The sequence below is a fragment of the Ambystoma mexicanum genome, chromosome 6p, assembly GCF_040938575.1.
Source record: "Ambystoma mexicanum isolate Mex_15411 chromosome 6p, UKY_AmexF1_1, whole genome shotgun sequence".
Taxonomy (NCBI): Eukaryota; Metazoa; Chordata; class Amphibia; order Caudata; family Ambystomatidae; genus Ambystoma; species Ambystoma mexicanum.
This window is the reverse complement of record NC_090935.1, coordinates 58,901,823-58,923,702: the sequence shown is the minus strand read 5'-3', so window position 1 is coordinate 58,923,702 and position 21,880 is coordinate 58,901,823.

Genomic DNA, 21,880 nt, shown 5'->3' with positions numbered 1-21,880 from the left:
TCCCCAGCATGTCTCTCCTTTTGCTTTGCAGGGTGGGAACTGAAGGAGACATTATGGGCACTGCGGGTGGGGGAGAGAGAAGGAGGGAGAGGGCGCTGCTTTCCCCAGCATGTCTCTCATTTTGCTCTGCACAGTGGGCCCTGCAGGAGACCTCATGGGCACTGTGGGTGGGAGAGAGAGGAGGAGGGAGAGGGCGCTGCTTTTCCCGGCATGTCTCGGGTGGGCCCTGAAGGAGACATTATGGGCACTGCGGGAGGGGGAGAGAGGAGGAGGGAGAGGGCGCTGCTTTCCCCAGCATGTGCCCCCTTTTTCTCTGCAGGGTGGGTCCTGAAGGAGACATTATGGGCACTGCGGGAGGGGGAGAGAAGAGGAGGGAGAGGGCGCTGCTTTCCCCAGCATGTCTCTCCTTTTGCTCTGCAGAGTGGGACCTGAAGGAGACATTATGGGGACTGTGGGTGGAGGAGAGAGAAGGAGGGAGAGGGATCCGCTTTCCCCAACATGTCTCTCCTTTTGCTTTGCAGGGTGGGCCCTGAAGGAGACCTTATGGGCACTGCGGGTGGGGGAGAGAGGAGGAGGGAGAAGGCGCTGCTTTACTCAGCATGTCTCTCCTTTTGCTCTGCAGGGTGGGCCCTGAAGGAGACATTATGGGCACTGCGGGTGGGGGAGAGAGGAGGAGGAGGGAGAGGGTGCTGCTTTCCCCAGCATGTCTCTCCTTTTGCTCTGCAGGGTGGGCCCTGAAGGAGACCTTATGGGCACTGCGGGTGGGGGAGAGAGGAGGAGGGAGAGGGTGCTGCCTTCCCCAGCATGTCTTTCCTTTTGCTCTGCAGGGTGGGCCCTGAAGGAGACCTCATGGGCACTGCGGGTGGGGGAGAGAGGAGGAGGTAGAGGGAGCTGCTTTCCCCAGCATGTCTCTCCTTTTGATCTGCAAGGAGGGCCCTGAAGGAGAAATTATGGGCACTGCGGGTGGGGGGAGAGAGGAGGAGGGAGAGGACGCTGCTTTCCCCAGCATGACTCTCCTTCTGCTCTGCAGGGTGGGCCCCGAAGGAGACCTCATGGGCATTGCGGGTGGGGGAGAGAGGAGGAGGGAGAGGGTGCTGCTTTCCCCAGCATGTCTCTCCTTTTTCTCTGCACGGTGGGCCCTGAAGCAGACTTTATGGGCACTGCGGGTGGTGGAGAGAGGCGTGGGGAAGGGTGCTGCTTTCCCCAGCATGTCTCTCCTTTTGCTCTTCAGGGTTGGCCCTGAAGGAGACGTTAAGGGCACTGGGGGTGGGGGAGAGAGGAGGAGGGAGAGGGCGCGGCTTTCCCCTGCATGTCTCTCCTTGTCCTATGCAGGGTGGGCCCTGAAGGAGACCTCATGGGCACTGCGGGTGGGGGGAGAGGAGGAGGGAGAGGGCGCTGCTTTCCGCAGCATGTCTCTCCTTTCGCTCTGCAGGGTGGGCCCTGAAGGAGACATTATGGGCACTGCGGGTGGGGGAAGAGAGGAGGAGGGAGAGGGCGCTGCTTTCCCCAGCATGTCTCTCCTTTTGCTCTGCAGGGTGGGCCCTGAAGGAGATATTATGGGCACTGCGGGAGGGAGAGAGAGGAGGGGGAGAGGCAGCAGCTTTCCCCAGCATGTCTCTCCTTTTGCTCTGCCGGGTGGGCCCTGAAGGAGACGTTATGGGCACGGCAGGTGGGGGAGAGAGGAGGAGGGAGAGGGCGCGGCTTTCCGCAGCATGTCTCTCCTTTTGTTCTGCAGGGTGGGCCCTGAAGGAGATGTTATGGGCACTGCGGGTGGGGGAGAGAGGAGGAGGAGGAGGGAGAACACGCTGTCTTCCCCAGCATGTCTCTCCTTTCGCTCTGAAGGGTGGGCCCTGAATTAGACCTTGTGGGCACTCAGGTGGGGGGGGAGATGAGGAGGGAGAGGACCCTGCTTTCCCCAGCATGTCTCTCATTTCGCTCTGCAGGGTGGGCCCTGAAGAAGACATTATGGGCACTGCGGGTGGGAGAGAGAGGAGGAGGAGGGAGAGGGCACTGCTTTCCCAAGCATGTCTCTCCGTTTGCTCTGCAGGGTGGGCCGTGAAGGAGACATTATGGGCACTGCAGTTGGGGGAGAGAGGAGGGAGAGGGCGCTGCTTTCCCCAGCATGTCTCTCCTTTTGCTCTGCAGGGTGGCTCCTGAAGGAGACATTATGGGCACTGCCGGTGGGAGGAGAGAGGAGGAGGGAGAGAACGCTGCTTTCCCCAGCATGTCTCTCCTTTTGCTCTGCACGGTGGGCCCTGAAGGAGACATTATGGGCACTGCGGGTGGGGGAGAGAGGAGGAGGAGGAGAGGGCGCTGCTTTCCCCAGCATGCCTCTCCTTTTGCTCTGCAGGGTGGGGCCTGAAGGAGACATTATGGACACTGCGGGAGGGGGAGAGAGGAGGAGGGAGAGGGCGATGCTTTCCCCAGCATGTCTCTCCTTTTGCTCTGCAGAGTTGGCCCTGAAGGAGACCTCATGGGCACTGCAAGTGGGGGAGAGAGGAGGAGGGAGAGGGTGCTGCTTTCCCCAGCATGTCTCTCCTTTTGCTCTTCAGGGTGGGCCCTGAAGGAGACCTCATGGGCACTGCGGGTGGGGGGAGAGGAGGAGGGAGAGGGCGCGGCTTTCCCCTGCATGTCTCTCCTTGTCCTATGCAGGGTGGGCCCTGAAGGAGACCTCATGGGCACTGCGGGTGGGGGGAGAGGAGGAGGGAGAGGGCGCTGCTTTCCGCAGCATGTCTCTCCTTTCGCTCTGCAGGGTGGGCCCTGAAGGAGACATTATGGGCACTGCGGGTGGGGGAAGAGAGGAGGAGGGAGAGGGCGCTGCTTTCCCCAGCATGTCTCTCCTTTTGCTCTGCAGGGTGGGCCCTGAAGGAGATATTATGGGCACTGCAGGAGGGAGAGAGAGGAGGGGGAGAGGCAGCAGCTTTCCCCAGCATGTCTCTCCTTTTGCTCTGCCGGGTGGGCCCTGAAGTAGACGTTATGGGCACGGCAGGTGGGGGAGAGTGGAGGAGGGAGAGGGCGCGGCTTTCCGCAGCATGTCTCTCCTTTTGTTCTGCAGGGTGGGCCCTGAAGGAGATGTTATGGGCACTGCGGGTGGGGGAGAGAGGAGGAGGAGGAGGGAGAGCACGCTGTCTTCCCCAGCATGTCTCTCCTTTCGCTCTGAAGGGTGGGCCCTGAAGGAGATCTTGTGGGCACTCAGGTGGGGGGGAGATGAGGAGGGAGAGGACTCTGCTTTCCCCAGCATGTCTCTCCTTTTGCTCTGCAGGGTGGGCGCTGAAGAAGACATTATGGGCACTGCGGGTGGGAGAGAGAGGAGGAGGAGGGAGAGGGCACTGCTTTCCCAAGCATGTCTCTCCGTTTGCTCTGCAGGGTGGGCCGTGAAGGAGACATTATGGGCACTGCAGTTGGGGGAGCGAGGAGGGAGAGGGCGCTGCTTTCCCCAGCATGTCTCTCCTTTTGCTCTGCAGGGTGGCTCCTGAAGGAGACATTATGGGCACTGCGGGTGGGGGGAGAGAGGAGGAGGGAGAGAACGCTGCTTTCCCCAGCATGTCTCTCCTTTTGCTCTGCACGGTGGGCCCTGAAGGAGACATTATGGGCACTGCGGGTGGGGGAGAGAGGAGGAGGAGGAGAGGGCGCTGCTTTCCCCAGCATGCCTCTCCTTTTGCTCTGCAGTTTGGGGCCTGAAGGAGACATTATGGACACTGCGGGAGGGGGAGAGAGGAGGAGGGAGAGGGCGCTGCTTTCCCCAGCATGTCTCTCCTTTTGCTCTGCAGAGTGGGACCTGAAGGAGACTTCATGGGCACTGCGGGTGGGGGAGAGAGGAGGAGGAGGAGAGGGCGCTGCTTTCCCCAGCATGCCTCTCCTTTTGCTCTTCAGGGTGGGCCCTGAAAGAGACGTTATGGGCACTGCGGGTGGGGAAGAAAGGAGGAGGAGGAGAGTGTGCTGCTTTCCCCAGCATGTCTTTCCTTTTGCTCTGCAGGGTGGGCCCTGAAGGAGACATTATGGGCACACCGGGTGGGGGAGAGAGGAGGAGGAGGAGGGAGAGGGCGCTGTTTTCCCCAGCATGTCCCTCCTTTTGCTCTGCAGGGTGGGCCCTGAAGGAGACATTATGGGCACTGCAGGTGGGGGGAGAGAGGAGGAGGGAGAGGGTGCTGCTTTCCCCAGCATGTCTCTCCTTTTGCTCTGCAGGGTGGGCCCTGAAGGAGACCTCATGGGCACTGCGGGTGGGGGAGAGAGGAGGAGGGAGAGGGCGCTGCTTTCTCCAGCATGTCTGTCTTTTTACTCTGCAGGGTGGGCCATGAAGGAGACGTTATGGGCACTGCGGGTGGTGGAGAGAGGAGGGGGAGAGGGCGCTGCTTTCCCCAGCATGTCTCTCCTTTTGCTCTGCAGAGTGGGCATGAAGGAGGCCTTATGGGCACTGTGGGTGGTGGAGAGGGGAGGAGGGAGAGGGCGCTGCTTTCCCCAGCATGTCTCTCCTTTTGCTCTGCAGAGTGGGCCCTGAAGGAGACGTTATGGGCACTGCGGGTGGGGGAGAGAGGAGGGAGAGGGCGCGGCTTTCCCCAGCATGTCTCTACTTTTGCTCTGCAGGGTGGGCCCTGAAGGAGACGTTATGGGCACTGCGGGTGGGGGAGAGAGGAGGAGGAGGGAGAGCTTGCTGTCTTCCCCAGCATGTCTCTCCTTTCGCTCTGAAGGGTGGGCCCTGAAGGAGACCTTGTGAGCACTGCAGGTGGGGGGGAGAGGACGCTGCTTTCCCCAGCATGTCTCTCCTTTCGCTCTGCAGGGTGGGCCCTGAAGGAGACATTATGGGCACTGCGGGTGGGGGAGAGAGGAGGAGGAGGGAGAGGGCGCTGCTTTCCCCAGCATGTCTCTCCTTTTGCTTTGCAGGGTGGGCCCTGAAGGAGACATCATGGGCCCTGAGGATGGGGGGAGAGAGGAGGAGGGAGAGGACGCTGCTTTCCCCAGCATGTCTCTCCTTTTGCTCTGCACAGTGGGCCCTGCAGGAGACCTCATGGGCACTGTGGGTGGGAGAGAGAGGAGGAGGGAGAGGGCGCTGCTTTTCCCGGCATGTCTCGGGTGGGCCCTGAAGGAGACATTATGGGCACTGCGGGAGGGGGAGAGAGGAGGAGGGAGAGGGCGCTGCTTTCCCCAGCATGTGCCTCCTTTTTCTCTGCAGGGTGGGTCCTGAAGGAGACATTATGGGCACTGCGGGAGGGGGAGAGAAGAGGAGGGAGAGGGCGCTGCTTTCCCCAGCATGTCTCTCCTTTTGCTTTGCAGGGTGGGCCCTGAAGGAGACATCATGGCCCCTGAGGATGGGGGGAGAGAGGAGGAGGGAGAGGACGCTGCTTTCCCCAGCATGTCTCTCCTTTTGCTCTGCACAGTGGGCCCTGCAGGAGACCTCATGGGCACTGTGGGTGGGAGAGAGAGGAGGAGGGAGAGGGCGCTGCTTTTCCCGGCATGTCTCGGGTGGGCCCTGAAGGAGACATTATGGGCACTGCGGGAGGGGGAGAGAGGAGGAGGGAGAGGGCGCTGCTTTCCCCAGCATGTGCCTCCTTTTTCTCTGTAGGGTGGGTCCTGAAGGAGACATTATGGGCACTGCGGGAGGGGGAGAGAAGAGGAGGGAGAGGGCGCTGCTTTCCCCAGCATGTCTCTCCTTTTGCTCTGCAGAGTGGGACCTGAAGGAGACATTATGGGGACTGTGGGTGGAGGAGAGAGAAGGAGGGAGAGGGATCCGCTTTCCCCAACATGTCTCTCCTTTTGCTTTGCAGGGTGGGCCCTGAAGGAGACCTTATGGGCACTGCGGGTGGGGGAGAGAGGAGGAGGGAGAAGGCGCTGCTTTACTCAGCTTGTCTCACCTTTTGCTCTGTAGGGTGGGCCCTGAAGGAGACATTATGGGCACTGCGGGTGGGGGAGAGAGGAGGAGGAGGGAGAGGGTGCTGCTTTCCCCAGCATGTCTCTCCTTTTGCTCTGCAGGGTGGGCCCTGAAGGAGACCTTATGGGCACTGCGGGTGGGGGAGAGAGGAGGAGGGAGAGGGTGCTGCCTTCCCCAGCATGTCTTTCCTTTTGCTCTGCAGGGTGGGCCCTGAAGGAGACCTCATGGGCACTGCGGGTGGGGGAGAGAGGAGGAGGTAGAGGGAGCTGCTTTCCCCAGCATGTCTCTCCTTTTGATCTGCAAGGAGGGCCCTGAAGGAGAAATTATGGGCACTGCGGGTGGGGGGAGAGAGGAGGAGGGAGAGGACGCTGCTTTCCCCAGCATGTCTCTCCTTCTGCTCTGCAGGGTGGGCCCCGAAGGAGACCTCATGGGCATTGCGGGTGGGGGAGAGATGCGGAGGGAGAGGGCGCTGCTTTCCCCAGCATGTCTTTCCTTTTGCTCTGCAGGGTGGGCCCTGAAGGAGACGTTATGGGCACTGCGGTGGTGGAGAGAGGAGGAGGGAGAGGGTGCTGCTTTCCCCAGCATGTCTCTCCTTTTGATCTGCACCGTGGGCCCTGAAGGAGACATTATGGGCACTGCGGGTGGGGGAGAGAGGAGGAGGGAGAGGACGCTGCTTTCCCCAGCATGTCTCTCCTTGTGCTCTGCAGGGTGGGCCCCGAAGGAGACCTCATGGGCATTGCGGGTGGGGGAGAGAGGCGGAGGGAGAGGGCGCTGCTTTCCCCAGCATGTCTTTCCTTTTGCTCTGCAGGGTGGGCCCTGAAGGAGACGTTATGGGCACTGCGGTGGTGGAGAGAGGAGGGGGGAGAGGGTGCTGCTTTCCCCAGCATGTCTCTCCTTTTGATCTGCACCGTGGGCCCTGAAGGAGACTTTATGGGCACTGCGGGTGATGGAGAGAGCAGGAGGGAGAGAGCGCTGCTTTCCGCAGCATGTCTCTCCTTTTGCTCTGCAGAGTGGGCCCTGAAGGAGATGTTATGGGCACTGCAGGTGGGGGAGAGAGGAGGAGGGAGAGGGTGTGGCTTTCCCCAGCATGTCTCTTCTTTCCCTCTGCAGTGTGGGTCTGGAAGGAGACCTCATGGGCACTGCAGGTGGGTTCAGAGGAGGAGGGAGAGGGCGCTGCTTTCCGCATCATGTCTCTCCTTTCGCTCTGCAGGGTGGGCCCTGAAGGAGACATTATGGGCACTGTGGGTGGTGGAGAGGGGAGGGGGGAGAGGGCACTGCTGGTTTCCCCAGCATGTCTCTCCTTTTGCTCTGCAGAGTGGGCCCTGAAGGAGACGTTATGGGCACTGCGGGTGGGGAGAGAGGAGGAGGGAGAGGGCGTGGCTTTCCCCAGCATGTCTCTCCTTTTGCTCTGCAGGGTGGGCCCTGAAGGAGACGTTATGGGCACTGCTGGTGGGGGAGAGAGGAGGAGGAGGGAGAGCGTGCTGTCTTCCCCAGCATGTCTCTCCTTTCGCTCTGAAGGGTGGGCCCTGAAGGAGACCTTGTGGGCACTGCAGGTGGGGGGAGAGAGGAGGAGGGAGAGGACGCTGCTTTCCCCAGCATATCTCTGCTTTTGCTCTGCACTGTGGGCCCTGAAGGAGACAATATGGGCACTGCGGGTGGGGGAGAGAGAAGGAGGGAGAGGGCGCTGCTTTCCCCAGCATGTCTCTCCTTTTGCTCTGCAGGGTGGGCCCTGAAGGAGACATTATGGGCATTGAGGGTGGGGGGAGAGAGGAGGAGGGAGAGGATGCTGCTTTCCCCAGCATGTCTCTGCTTTTGCTCTGCACTGTGGGCCCTGAAGGAGACAATATGGGCACTGCGGGTGGGGGAGAGAGAAGGAGGGAGAGGACGCTGCTTTCCCCAGCATGTCTCTCCTTTTGCTCTGCAGGGTGGGCCCTGAAGGAGACATTATGGGCATTGAGGGTGGGGGGAGAGAGGAGGAGGGAGAGGACGCTGCTTTCCCCAGCATGTCTCTGCTTTTGCTCTGCACTGTGGGCCCTGAAGGAGACAATATGGGCACTGCGGGTGGGGGAGAGAGAAGGAGGGAGAGGGCGCTGCTTTCCCCACCATGTCTCTCATTTTGCTCTGCACAGTGGGCCCTGAAGGAGACCTCATGGGCACTGCGGGTGGGAGAGAGAGGAGGAGGGAGAGGGCGCTGCTTTTCCCGGCATGTCTCGGGTGGGCCCTGAAGGAGAAACTATGGGCACTGCGGGAGGGGGAGAGAGGAGGAGGGAGAGGGCGCTGCTTTCCCCAGCATGTCTCTCCTTTTGCTCTGTAGGGTGGGCCCTGAAGGAGACATTATGGGCATTGAGGGTGGGGGGAGAGAGGAGGAGGGAGAGGACGCTGCTTTCCCCAGCATGTCTCTGCTTTTGCTCTGCACTGTGGGCCCTGAAGGAGACAATATGGGCACTGCGGGTGGGGGAGAGAGAAGGAGGGAGAGGGCGCTGCTTTCCCCACCATGTCTCTCATTTTGCTCTGCACAGTGGGCCCTGAAGGAGACCTCATGGGCACTGCGGGTGGGAGAGAGAGGAGGAGGGAGAGGGCGCTGCTTTTCCCGGCATGTCTCGGGTGGGCCCTGAAGGAGAAACTATGGGCACTGCGGGAGGGGGAGAGAGGAGGAGGGAGAGGGCGCTGCTTTCCCCAGCATGTCTCTCCTTTTGCTCTGTAGGGTGGGCCCTGAAGGAGACATTATGGGCATTGAGGGTGGGGGGAGAGAGGAGGAGGGAGAGGACGCTGCTTTCCCCAGCATGTCTCTCCTTTTGCTCTGCACTGTGGGCCCTGAAGGAGACAATATGGGCACTGCGGGTGGGGGAGAGAGAAGGAGGGAGAGGCCGCTGCTTTCCCCACCATGTCTCTCATTTTGCTCTGCACAGTGGGCCCTGAAGGAGACCTCATGGGCACTGCGGGTGGGAGAGAGAGGAGGAGGGAGAGGGCGCTGCTTTTCCCGGCATGTCTCGGGTGGGCCCTGAAGGAGAAACTATGGGCACTGCGGGAGGGGGAGAGAGGAGGAGGGAGAGGGCGCTGCTTTCCCCAGCATGTCTCTCCTTTTGCTCTGTAGGGTGGGCCCTGAAGGAGACATTATGGGCACTGCGGGAGGGGGAGAGAGAAGGAGGGAGAGGGCGCTGATTTCCCCAGCATGTCTCTCCTTTTGCTCTGCAGAGTGGGCCCTGAAGGAGACATTATGGGGACTGTGGGTGGAGGAGAGAGAAGGAGGGAGAGGGCGCCGCTTTCCCCAACATGTCTCTCCTTTTGCTCTGCAGGGTGGGCCCTGAAGGAGACCTTATGGGCACTGCGGGTGGGGGAGAGAGGAGGAGGGAGAGGGTGCTGCCTTCACCAGCATGTCTTTCCTTTTGCTCTGCAGGGTGGGCCCTGAAGGAGACCTCATGGGCAATGCGGGTGGGGGAGAGAGGAGGAGGGAGAGGGAGCTGCTTTCCCCAGCATGTCTCTCCTTTTGCTCTGCAAGGTGGGCCCTGAAGGAGACATTATGGGCACTGCGGGTGGGGGGAGAGAGGAGGAGGGAGAGGATGCTGCTTTCCCCAGCATTTCTCTCCTTTTTCTCTGCAGGGGGGCCCTGAAGGAGACCTTATGGGCACTGCGGGTGGGGGAGAGAGGAGGAGGGAGAGGGTGCTGCCTTCCCCAGCATGTCTTTCCTTTTGCTCTGCAGGGTGGGCCCTGAAGGAGACCTCATGGGCACTGCGGGTGGGGGAGAGAGGAGGAGGGAGAGGGAGCTGCTTTCCCCAGCATGTCTCTCCTTTTGCTCTACAAGCAGGGCCCTGAAGGAGACATTATGGGCACTGCGGGTTGGGGGAGAGAGGAGGAGGGAGAGGACGCTGCTTTCCCCAGCACGTCTCTCCTTCTGCTCTTCAGGGTGGGCCCCGAAGGAGACCTCATGGGCTTTGCCTGGTGGGGGAGAGAGGCGGAGGGAGAGGGCGCTGCTTTCCCCAGCATGTCTTTCCTTTTGCTCTGCAGGGTGGGCCCTTGAAGTAGACGTTATGGGCACTGCGGTGGTGGAGAGAGGAGGGGGGAGAGGGTGCTGCTTTCCCCAGCATGTCTCTCCTTTTGATCTGCACCGTGGGCCCTGAAGGAGACTTTATGGGCACTGCGGGTGATGGAGAGAGCAGGAGGGAGAGAGCGCTGCTTTCCGCAGCATGTCTCTCCTTTTGCTCTGCAGGGTGGGCCCTGAAGGAGACGTTATGGGCACTGCAGGTGGGGGAGAGAGGAGGAGGGAGAGGGTGTGGCTTTCCCCAGCATGTCTCTTCTTTCCCTCTGCAGTGTGGGTCTGAAAGGAGACCTCATGGGCACTGCAGGTGGGTTCAGAGGAGGAGGGAGAGGGCGCTGCTTTCCGCATCATGTCTCTCCTTTCGCTCTGCAGGGTGGGCCCTGAAGGAGACATTATGGGCACTGTGGGTGGTGGAGAGGGGAGGGGGGAGAGGGCGCTGCTGGTTTCCCCAGCATGTCTCTCCTTTTGCTCTGCAGAGTGGGCCCTGAAGGAGACGTTATGGGCACTGCGGGTGGGGGTGAGAGGAGGAGGGACAGGGCGTGGCTTTCCCCAGCATGTCTCTCCTTTTGCTCTGCAGGGTGGGCCCTGAAGGAGACTTTATGGGCACTGCTGGTGGGGGAGAGAGGAGGAGGAGGGAGAGCGTGCTGTCTTCCCCAGCATGTCTCTCCTTTCGCTCTGAAGGGTGGGCCCTAACGGAGACCTTGTGGGCACTGCAGGTGGGGGGGAGAGGAGGAGGGAGAGGACGCAGCTTTCTCCAGCATGTCTCTCCTTTCGCTCTGCAGGGTGGGCCCTGAAGGAGACATTATGGGCACTGCGGGTGGTGGAGAGAGGAGGGGGGAGAGGGTGCTGCTTTCCCCAGCATGTCTCTCCTTTTGCTCTTCAGGGTGGGCCCTGAAGGAGACGTTACAGGCACTGGGGGTGGGGGAGAGAGGAGGAGGGAGAGGACGCAGCTTTCTCCAGCATGTCTCTCCTTTCGCTCTGCAGGATGGGCCCTGAAGGAGACCTCATGGGCACTGCGGGTGGGGGGAGAGGAGGAGGGAGAGGGTGCTGCTTTCCGCAGCATGTCTCTCCTTTCGCTCTGCAGGGTGGGCAATGAAGGAGACATTATTGGCACTGCGGGTAGGGGAAGAGAGGAGGAGGGAGAGGGCGCTGCTTTCCCCCGCATGTCTCTCCTTTTGCTCTGCAGGGTGGGCCCTGAAGGAGATGTTATGGGCACTGTGGGTGGGGGAGAGAGGAGGAGGAGGGAGAGCACGCTGCCTTCCCCAGCATGTCTCTCCTTTCGCTCTGAAGGGTGGGCCCTGAAGGAGACCCTGTGGGCACTCAGGTTGGGGGGAGAGGAGGAGGGAGAGGACCCTGCTTTCCACAGCATGTCTCTCCTTACGCTCTGCAGGGTGGGCCCTGAAGGAGACAATATGGGCACTGGGGGTGGGGGAGAGAGGAGGAGGGAGAGGGCGTGGCTTTCCCCTGCATGTCTCTCCTTGTCCTCTGCAGGGTGGGCCCTGAAGGAGACCTCATGGGCACTGCGGGTGGGGGGAGAGGAGGAGGGAGAGGGCGCTGCTTTCCGCAGCATGTCTCTCCTTTCGCTCTGCAGGGTGGGCCCTGAAGGAGACATTATGGGCACTGCAGGTGGGGGAAGAGAGGAGGAGGGAGAGGGCGCTGCTTTCCGCAGCATGTCTCTCCTTTCGCTCTGCAGAGTTGGCCCTGAAGGAGACCTCATGGGCACTGCAAGTGGGGGAGAGAGGAGGAGGGAGAGGGTGCTGCTTTCCCCAGCATGTCTCTCCTTTTTCTCTGCACGGTGGGCCCTGAAGGAGACTTTATGGGCACTGCGGGTGGTGGAGAGAGGCGGGGGGAGAGGGTGCTGCTTTCCCCAGCATGTCTCTCCTTTTGCTCTTCAGGGTTGGCCCTGAAGGAGACGTTACGGGCACTGGGGGTGGGGGAGAGAGGAGGAGGGAGAGGGCGCGGCTTTCCCCTGCATGTCTCTCCTTGTCCTATGCAGGGTGGGCCCTGAAGGAGACCTCATGGGCACTGCGGGTGGGGGGAGAGGAGGAGGGAGAGGGCGCTGCTTTCCGCAGCATGTCTCTCCTTTTGCTCTGCAGGGTGGGCCCTGAAGGAGACATTATGGGCACTGCGGGTGGGGGAAGAGAGGAGGAGGGAGAGGGCGCTGCTTTCCCCAGCATGTCTCTCCTTTTGCTCTGCAGGGTGGGCCCTGAAGGAGATATTATGGGCACTGTGGGAGGGAGAGAGAGGAGGGGGAGAGGCAGCAGCTTTCCCCAGCATGTCTCTCCTTTTGCTCTGCCGGGTGGGCCCTGAAGGAGACGTTATGGGCACGGCAGGTGGGGGAGAGAGGAGGAGGGAGAGGGTGCGGCTTTCCGCAGCATGTCTCTCCTTTTGTTCTGCAGGGTGGGCCCTGAAGGAGATGTTATGGGCACTGCGGGTGGGGGAGAGAGGAGGAGGAGGAGGGAGAGCACGCTGTCTTCCCCAGCATGTCTCTCCTTTCGCTCTGAAGGGTGGGCCCTGAAGGAGACCTTGTGGGCACTCAGGTGGGGGGGAGATGAGGAGGGAGAGGACCCTGCTTTCCCCAGCATGTCTGTCCTTTCGCTCTGCAGGGTGGGCCCTGAAAAAGACATTATGGGCACTGCGGGTGGGAGAGAGAGGAGGAGGAGGGAGAGGGCACTGCTTTCCCAAGCATGTCTCTCCATTTGCTCTGCAGGGTGGGCCGTGAAGGAGACATTATGGGCACTGCAGTTGGCGGAGAGAGGAGGGAGAGGGCGCTGCTTTCCCCAGCATGTCTCTCCTTTTGCTCTGCAGGGTGGCTCCTGAAGGAGACATTATGGGCACTGCAGGTGGGGGGAGAGAGGAGGAGGGAGAGAACGCTGCTTTCCCCAGCATGTCTCTCCTTTTGCTCTGCACGGTGGGCCCTGAAGGAGACATTATGGGCACTGCGGGTGGGGGAGAGAGTAGGAGGAGGAGAGGGCGCTGCTTTCCCCAGCATGCCTCTCCTTTTGCTCTGCAGGGTGGGGCCTGAAGGAGACATTATGGACACTGCGGGAGAGGGAGAGAGGAGGAGGGAGAGGGCGCTGCTTTCCCCAGCATGTCTCTCCTATTTCTCTGCACGGTGGGCCCTGAAGGAGACTTTATGGGCACTGCGGGTGGTGGAGAGAGGCGGGGGAGAGGGTGCTGCTTTCCCCAGCATGTCTCTCCTTTTGCTCTTCAGGGTGGGCCCTGAAGGAGACGTTACGGGCACTGGGGGTGGGGGAGAGAGGAGGAGGGAGAGGGCGCAGCTTTCCCCTGCATGTCTCTCCTTGTCCTATGCAGGGTGGGCCCTGAAGGAGACCTCATGGGCACTGCGGGTGGGGGGAGAGGAGGAGGGAGAGGGCGCTGCTTTCCACAGCATGTCTCTCCTTTCGCTCTGCAGGGTGGGCCCTGAAGGAGACATTATGGGCACTGCGGGTGGGGGAAGAGAGGAGGATGGAGAGGGCGCTGCTTTCCCCAGCATGTCTCTCCTTTTGCTCTGCAGGGTGGGCCCTGAAGGAGATATTATGGGCACTGCGGGAGGGAGAGAGAGGAGGGGGAGAGGCAGCAGCTTTCCCCAGCATGTCTCTCCTTTTGCTCTGCCCGGTGGGCCCTGAAGGAGACGTTATGGGCACGGCAGGTGGTGGAGAGAGGAGGAGGGAGAGGGCGCGGCTTTCCGCAGCATGTCTCTCCTTTTGTTCTGCAGGGTGGGCCCTGAAGGAGATGTTATGGGCACTGCGGGTGGGGGAGAGAGGAGGAGGAGGAGGGAGAGCACGCTGTCTTCCCCAGCATGTCTCTCCTTTCGCTCTGAAGGGTGGCCCTGAAGGAGACCTTGTGGGCACTCAGGTGGGGGGGAGATGAGGAGGGAGAGGACTCTGCTTTCCCCAGCATGTCTCTCCTTTCGCTCTGCAGGGTGGGCCCTGAAGAAGACATTATGGGCACTGTGGGTGGGAGAGAGAGGAGGAGGAGGGAGAGGGCACTGCTTTTCCAAGCATGTCTCTCCGTTTGCTCTGCAGGGTGGGCTGTGAAGGAGACATTATGGGCACTGCAGTTGGGGGAGCGAGGAGGGAGAGGGCGCTGCTTTCCCCAGCATGTCTCTCCTTTTGCTCTGCAGGGTGGCTCCTGAAGGAGACATTATGGGCACTGCGGGTGGGGGGAGAGAGGAGGAGGGAGAGAACGCTGCTTTCCCCAGCATGTCTCTCCTTTTGCTCTGCACGGTGGGCCCTGAAGGAGACATTATGGGCACTGCGGGTGGGGGAGAGAGGAGGAGGAGGAGAGGGCGCTGCTTTCCCCAGCATGCCTCTCCTTTTGCTCTGCAGGGTGGGGCCTGAAGGAGACATTATGGACACTGCGGGAGGGGGAGAGAGGAGGAGGGAGAGGGCGCTGCTTTCCCCAGCATGTCTCTCCTTTTGCTCTGCAGAGTGGGACCTGAAGGAGACTTCATGGGCACTGCAAGTGGGGGAGGGAGGAGGGGGGAGAGGGTGCTGCTTTCCACAGCATGTCTCTCCTTTTGCTCTTCAGGGTGGGCCCTGAAAGAGACGTTATGGGCACTGCGGGTGGGGGAGAAAGGAGGAGGAGGAGAGTGCGCTGCTTTCCCCAGCATGTCTTTCCTTTTGCTCTGCAGGGTGGGCCCTGAAGGAGACATTATGGGCACACCGGGTGGGGGAGGGAGGAGGATGAGGGAGAGGGCGCTGTTTTCCCCAGCATGTCCCTCCTTTTGCTCTGCAGGGTGGGCCCTGAAGGAGACATTATGGGCACTGCGGGTGGGGGAGAGAGGAGGGAGAGGGAGCTGCTTTCCCCAGCGTGTCTGTCCTTTTACGAGCAGGGTGTGCCCTGAAGGAGACATTATGGGCACTGCGGGTGGGGGGAGAGAGGAGGAGGGAGAGGGTGCTGCTTTCCCCAGCATGTCTCTCCTTTTGCTCTGCAGGGTGGGCCCTGAAGGAGACCTCATGGGCACTGCTGGTGGGGGAGAGAGGAGGAGGGAGAGGGCACTGCTTTCTCCAGCATGTCTGTCCTTTTACTCTGCAGGGTGGGCCATGAAGGAGACGTTATGGGCACTGCGGGTGGTGGAGAGAGGAGGGGGAGAGGGCGCTGCTTTCCCCAGCATGTCTCTCCTTTTGCTCTGCAGAGTGGGCCCTGAAGGAGACCTTATGGGCACTGTGGGTGGTGGAGAGGGGAGGAGGGAGAGGGCGCTGCTTTCCCCAGCATGTCTCTCCTTTTGCTCTGCAGAGTGGGCCCTGAAGGAGACGTTATGGGCACTGCGGGTGGGGGAGAGAGGAGGGAGAGGGCGCGGCTTTCCCCAGCATGTCTCTACTTTTGCTCTGCAGGGTGGGCCCTGAAGGAGACGTTATGGGCACTGCGGGTGGGGGAGAGAGGAGGAGGAGGGAGAGCTTGCTGTCTTCCCCAGCATGTCTCTCCTTTCGCTCTGAAGGGTGGGCCCTGAAGGAGACCTTGTGGGCACTGCAGGTGGGGGGGAGAGGAGGAGGGAGAGGACGCTGCTTTCCCCAGCATGTCTCTCCTTTCGCTCTGCAGGGTGGGCCCTGAAGGAGACATTATGTGCCCTGAGGATGGGGGGAGAGAGGAGGAGGGAGAGGACGCTGCTTTCCCCAGCATGTCTCTCCTTTTGCTCTGCACTGTGGGACCTGAAGGAGACATTATGGGCACTGCGGGTGGGGGAGAGAGAAGGAGGGAGAGGGCGCTGCTTTCCCCAGCATGTCTCTCATTTTGCTCTGCACAGTGGGCCCTGCAGGAGATCTCATGGGCACTGTGGGTGGGAGAGAGAGGAGGAGGGAGAGGGCGCTGCTTTTCCCGGCATGTCTCGGGTGGGCCCTGAAGGAGACATTATGGGCACTGCGGGAGGGGGAGAGAGGAGGAGGGAGAGGGCGCTGCTTTCCCCAGCATGTGCCTCCTTTTTCTCTGCAGGGTGGGTCCTGAAGGAGACATTATGGGCCCTGCGGGAGGGGGAGAGAAGAGGAGGGAGAGGGCGCTGCTTTCCCCAGCATGTCTCTCCTTTTGCTCTGCAGAGTGGGACCTGAAGGAGACATTATGGGGACTGTGGGTGGAGGAGAGAGAAGGAGGGAGAGGGATCCGCTTTCCCCAACATGTCTCTCCTTTTGCTTTGCAGGGTGGGCCCTGAAGGAGACCTTATGGGCACTGCGGGTGGGGGAGAGAGGAGGAGGGAGAAGGCGCTGCTTTACTCAGCATGTCTCTCCTTTTGCTCTGCAGGGTGGGCCCTGAAGGAGACATTATGGGCACTGCGGGTGGGGGAGAGAGGAGGAGGAGGGAGAGGGTGCTGCTTTCCCCAGCATGTCTCTCCTTTTGCTCTGCAGGGTGGGCCCTGAAGGAGACCTTATGGGCACTGCGGGTGGGGGAGAGAGGAGGAGGGAGAGGGTGCTGCCTTCCCCAGCATGTCTTTCCTTTTGCTCTGCAGGGTGGGCCCTGAAGGAGACCTCATGGGCACTGCGGGTGGGGGAGAGAGGAGGAGGTAAAGAGAGCTGCTTTCCCCAGCATGTCTCTCCTTTTGATCTGCAAGGAGGGCCCTGAAGGAGAAATTATGGGCACTGCGGGTGGGGGGAGAGAGGAGGAGGGAGAGGACGCTGCTTTCCCCAGCATGTCTCTCCTTCTGCTCTGCAGGGTGGGCCCCGAAGGAGACCTCATGGGCATTGCGGGTGGGGGAGGGAGGCGGAGGGAGAGGGCGCTGCTTTCCCCAGCATGTCTTTCCTTTTGCTCTGCAGGGTGGGCCCTGAAGGAGACGTTATGGGCACTGCGGTGGTGGAGAGAGGAGGGGGGAGAGGGTGCTGCTTTCCCCAGCATGTCTCTCCTTTTGATCTGCACCGTGGGCCCTGAAGGAGACATTATGGGCACTGCGGGTGGGGGGAGAGAGGAGGAGGGAGAGGACGCTGCTTTCCCCAGCATGTCTCTCCTTCTGCTCTGCAGGGTGGGCCCCGAAGGGGACCTCATGGGCATTGCGGGTGGGGGAGAGAGGCGGAGGGAGAGGGCGCTGCTTTTCCCAGCATGTCTTTCCTTTTGCTCTGCAGGGTGGGCCCTGAAGGAGACGTTATGGGCACTGCGGTGGTGGAGAGAGGAGGGGGGAGAGGGTGCTACTTTCCCCAGCATGTCTCTCCTTTTGATCTGCACCGTGGGCCCTGAAGGAGACGTTATGGGCACTGCAGGTGGGGGAGAGAGGAGGAGGGAGAGGGTGTGGCTTTCCCCAGCAGGTCTCTTCTTTCCCTCTGCAGTGTGGGTCTGGAAGGAGACCTCATGGGCACTGCAGGTGTGTTCAGAGGAGGAGGGAGAGGGCGCTGCTTTCCGCATCATGTCTCTCCTTTCGCTCTGTAGGGTGGGCCCTGAAGGAGACATTATGGGCACTGTGGGTGGTGGAGAGGGGAGAGGGGAGAGGGCACTGCTGGTTTCCCCAGCATGTCTCTCCTTTTGCTCTGCAGAGTGGGCCCTGAAGGAGACGTTATGGGCACTGCGGGTGGGGAGAGAGGAGGAGGGAGAGGGCGTGGCTTTCCCCAGCATGTCTCTCCTTTTGCTCTGCAGGGTGGGCCCTGAAGGAGACGTTATGGGCACTGCAGGTGGGGGAGAGAGGAGGAGGGAGAGGGTGTGGCTTTCCCCAGCATGTCTCTTCTTTCCCTCTGCAGTGTGGGTCTGGAAGGAGACCTCATGGGCACTGCAGGTGTGTTCAGAGGAGGAGGGAGAGGGCGCTGCTTTCCGCATCATGTCTCTCCTTTCGCTCTGCAGGGTGGGCCCTGAAGGAGACATTATGGGCACTGTGGGTGGTGGAGAGGGGAGGGGGGAGAGGGCACTGCTGGTTTCCCCAGCATGTCTCTCCTTTTGCTCTGCAGAGTGGGCCCTGAAGGAGACGTTATGGGCACTGCGGGTGGGGAGAGAGGAGGAGGGAGAGGGCGTGGCTTTCCCCAGCATGTCTCTCCTTTTGCTCTGCAGGGTGGGCCCTGAAGGAGACGTTATGGGCACTGCTGGTGGGGGAGAGAGGAGGAGGAGGGAGAGCGTGCTGTCTTCCCCAGCATGTCTCTCCTTTCGCTCTGAAGGGTGGGCCCTGAAGGAGACCTTGTGGGCACTGCAGGTGGGGGGGAGAGGAGGAGGGAGAGGACGCAGCTTTCTCCAGCATGTCTCTCCTTTCGCTCTGCAGGGTGGGCCCTGAAGGAGACATTATGGGCACTGCGGGTGAGGGAGAGAGGAGGAGGGAGAGGGCGCTGCTTTCCCCAGCATGTCTCTCCTTTTGCTCTGCAGGGTGGGCCCTGAAGGAGACATTATGGGCATTGAGGGTGGGGGGAGAGAGGAGGAGGGAGAGGCCGCTGCTTTCCCCAGCATGTCCCTCCTTTTGCTCTGCACTGTGGGCCCTGAAGGAGACAATATGGGCACTGCGGGTGGGGGAGAGAGAAGGAGGGAGAGGGCGCTGCTTTCCCCACCATGTCTCTCATTTTGCTCTGCACAGTGGGCCCTGAAGGAGACCTCATGGGCACTGCGGGTGGGAGAGAGAGGAGGAGGGAGAGGGCGCTGCTTTTCCCGGCATGTCTCGGGTGGGCCCTGAAGGAGAAACTATGGGCACTGCGGGAGGGGGAGAGAGGAGGAGGGAGAGGGCGCTGCTTTCCCCAGCATGTCTCTCCTTTTGCTCTGTAGGGTGGGCCCTGAAGGAGACATTATGGGCATTGAGGGTGGGGGGAGAGAGGAGGAGGGAGAGGACGCTGCTTTCCCCAGCATGTCTCTCCTTTTGCTCTGCACTGTGGGCCCTGAAGGAGACAATATGGGCACTGCGGGTGGGGGAGAGAGAAGGAGGGAGAGGGCGCTGCTTTCCCCACCATGTCTCTCATTTTGCTCTGCACAGTGGGCCCTGAAGGAGACCTCATGGGCACTGCGGGTGGGAGAGAGAGGAGGAGGGAGAGGGCGCTGATTTTCCCGGCATGTCTCGGGTGGGCCCTGAAGGAGAAACTATGGGCACTGCGGGAGGGGGAGAGAGGAGGAGGGAGAGGGCGCTGCTTTCCCCAGCATGTCTCTCCTTTTGCTCTGTAGGGTGGGCCCTGAAGGAGACATTATGGGCACTGCGGGAGGGGGAGAGAGAAGGAGGGAGAGGGCGCTGATTTCCCCAGCATGTCTCTCCTTTTGCTCTGCAGAGTGGGCCCTGAAGGAGACATTATGGGGACTGTGGGTGGAGGAGAGAGAAGGAGGGAGAGGGCGCCGCTTTCCCCAACATGTCTCTCCTTTTGCTTTGCAGGGTGGGCCCTGAAGGAGACCTTATGGGCACTGCGGGTGGGGGAGAGAGGAGGAGGGAGAGGGCGCTGCTTTACTCAGCATGTCTCTCCTTTTGCTCTGCAGGGTGGGCTCTGAAGGAGACATTATGGGCACTGCGGGTGGGGGAGAGAGGAGGAGGAGGGAGAGGGCGCTGCTTTCCCCAGCATGTCTCTCCTTTTGCTCTGCAGGGTGGGCCCTGAAGGAGACCTTATGGGCACTGCGGGTGGGGGAGAGAGGAGGAGGGAGAGGGTGCTGCCTTCACCAGCATGTCTTTCCTTTTGCTCTGCAGGGTGGGCCCTGAAGGAGACCTCATGGGCAATGCGGGTGGGGGAGAGAGGAGGAGGGAGAGGGAGCTGCTTTCCCCAGCATGTCTCTCCTTTTGCTCTGCAAGGTGGGCCCTGAAGGAGACATTATGGGCACTGCAGGTGGGGGGAGAGAGGAGGAGGGAGAGGACGCTGCTTTCCCCAGCATTTCTCTCCTTTTTCTCTGTAGGGTGGGCCCCGAAGGAGACCTCATGGGCACTGCGGGTGGGGGAGAGAGGCGGAGGGAGAGGGCGCTGCTTTCCCCAGCATGTCTTTCCTTTTGCTCTGCAGGGTGGGCCCTGAAGGAGACGTTATGGGCACTGCGGTGGTAGAGAGAGGAGGGGGGAGAGGGTGCTGCTTTCCCCAGCATGTCTCTCCTTTTGATCTGCACCGTGGGCCCTGAAGGAGACATTATGGGCACTGCGGGTGGGGTGAGAGAGGAGGAGGGAGAGGACGCTGCTTTCCCCAGCATGTCTCTCCTTCTGCTCTGCAGGGTGGGCCCCGAAGGAGACCTCATGGGCATTGCGGGTGGGGGAGAGAGGCGGAGGGAGAGGGCGCTGCTTTCCCCAGCATGTCTTTCCTTTTGCTCTGCAGGGTGGGCCCTGAAGGAGACGTTATGGGCACTGCGGTGGTGGAGAGAGGAGGGGGGAGAGGGTGCTGCTTTCCCCAGCATGTCTCTCCTTTTGATCTGCACCGTGGGTCCTGAAGGAGACTTTATGGGCACTGCGGGTGATGGAGAGAGCAGGAGGGAGAGAGCGCTGCTTTCCGCAGCATGTCTCTCCTTTTGCTCTGCAGGGTGGGCCCTGAAGGAGACGTTATGGGCACTGCAGGTGGGGGAGAGAGGAGGAGGGAGAGGGTGTGGCTTTCCCCAGCATGTCTCTTCTTTCCCTCTGCAGTGTGGGTCTGGAAGGAGACCTCATGGGCACTGCAGGTGGGTTCAGAGGAGGAGGGAGAGGGCGCTGCTTTCCGCATCATGTCTCTCCTTTCGCTCTGCAGGGTGGGCCCTGAAGGAGACATTATGGGCACTGTGGGTGGTGGAGAGGGGAGGGGGGAGAGGGCACTGCTGGTTTCCCCAGCATGTCTCTCCTTTTGCTCTGCAGAGTGGGCCCTGAAGGAGACGTTATGGGCACTGCGGGTGGGGGAGAGAGGAGGAGGGAGAGGGCGTGGCTTTTCCCAGCATGTCTCTCCTTTTGCTCTGCAGGGTGGGCCCTGAAGGAGACGTTATGGGCACTGCTGGTGGGGGAGAGAGGAGGAGGAGAGAGAGCGTGCTGTCTTCCCCAGATTGTCTTTCCTTTCGCTCTGAAGGGTGGGCCCTGAAGGAGACCTTGTGGGCACTGCAGGTGGGGGGGAGAGGAGGAGGGAGAGGACGCAGCTTTCTCCAGCATGTCTCTCCTTTCCCTCTGCAGGGTGGGCCCTGAAGGAGGCATTATGGGCACTGCGGGTGGGGGAGAGAGGAGGAGGGAGAGGGTGCTGCTTTCCCCAGCATGTCTCTCCTTTTGCTCTGCAGGGTGGGCCCTGAAGGAGACATTATGGGCATTGAGGGTGGGGGGAGAGAGGAGGAGGGAGAGGACGCTGCTTTCCCCAGCATGTCTCTCCTTTTGCTCTGCACTGTGGGCCCTGAAGGAGACAATATGGGCACTGCGGGTGGGGGAGAGAGAAGGAGGGAGAGGGCGCTGCTTTCCCCACCATGTCTCTCATTTTGCTCTGCACAGTGGGCCCTGAAGGGGACCTCATGGGCACTGCGGGTGGGAGAGAGAGGAGGAAGGAGAGGGCGCTGCTTTTCCCGGCATGTCTCGGGTGGGCCCTGAAGGAAAAACTATGGGCACTGCGGGAGGGGGAGAGAGGAGGAGGGAGAGGGCGCTGCTTTCCCCAGCATGTCTCTCCTTTTGCTCTGTAGGGTGGGCCCTGAAGAAGACATTATGGGCACTGCGGGAGGGGGAGAGAGGAGGAGGGAGAGGGCGCTGATTTCCCCAGCATGTCTCTCCTTTTGCTCTGCAGACTGGGCCCTGAAGGAGACATTATGGGGACTGTGGGTGGAGGAGAGAGAAGGAGGGAGAGGGCGCCGCTTTCCCCAACATGTCTCTCCTTTTGCTTTGCAGGGTGGGCCCTGAAGGAGACCTTATGGGCACTGCGGGTGGGGGAGAGAGGAGGAGGGAGAGGGCGCTGCTTTACTCAGCATGTCTCTCCTTTTGCTCTGCAGGGTGGGCTCTGAAGGAGACATTATGGGCACTGCGGGTGGGGGAGAGAGGAGGAGGAGGGAGAGGGCGCTGCTTTCCCCAGCATGTCTCTCCTTTTGCTCTGCAGGGTGGGCCCTGAAGGAGACCTTATGGGCACTGCGGGTGGGGGAGAGAGGAGGAGGGAGAGGGTGCTGCCTTCACCAGCATGTCTTTCCTTTTGCTCTGCAGGGTGGGC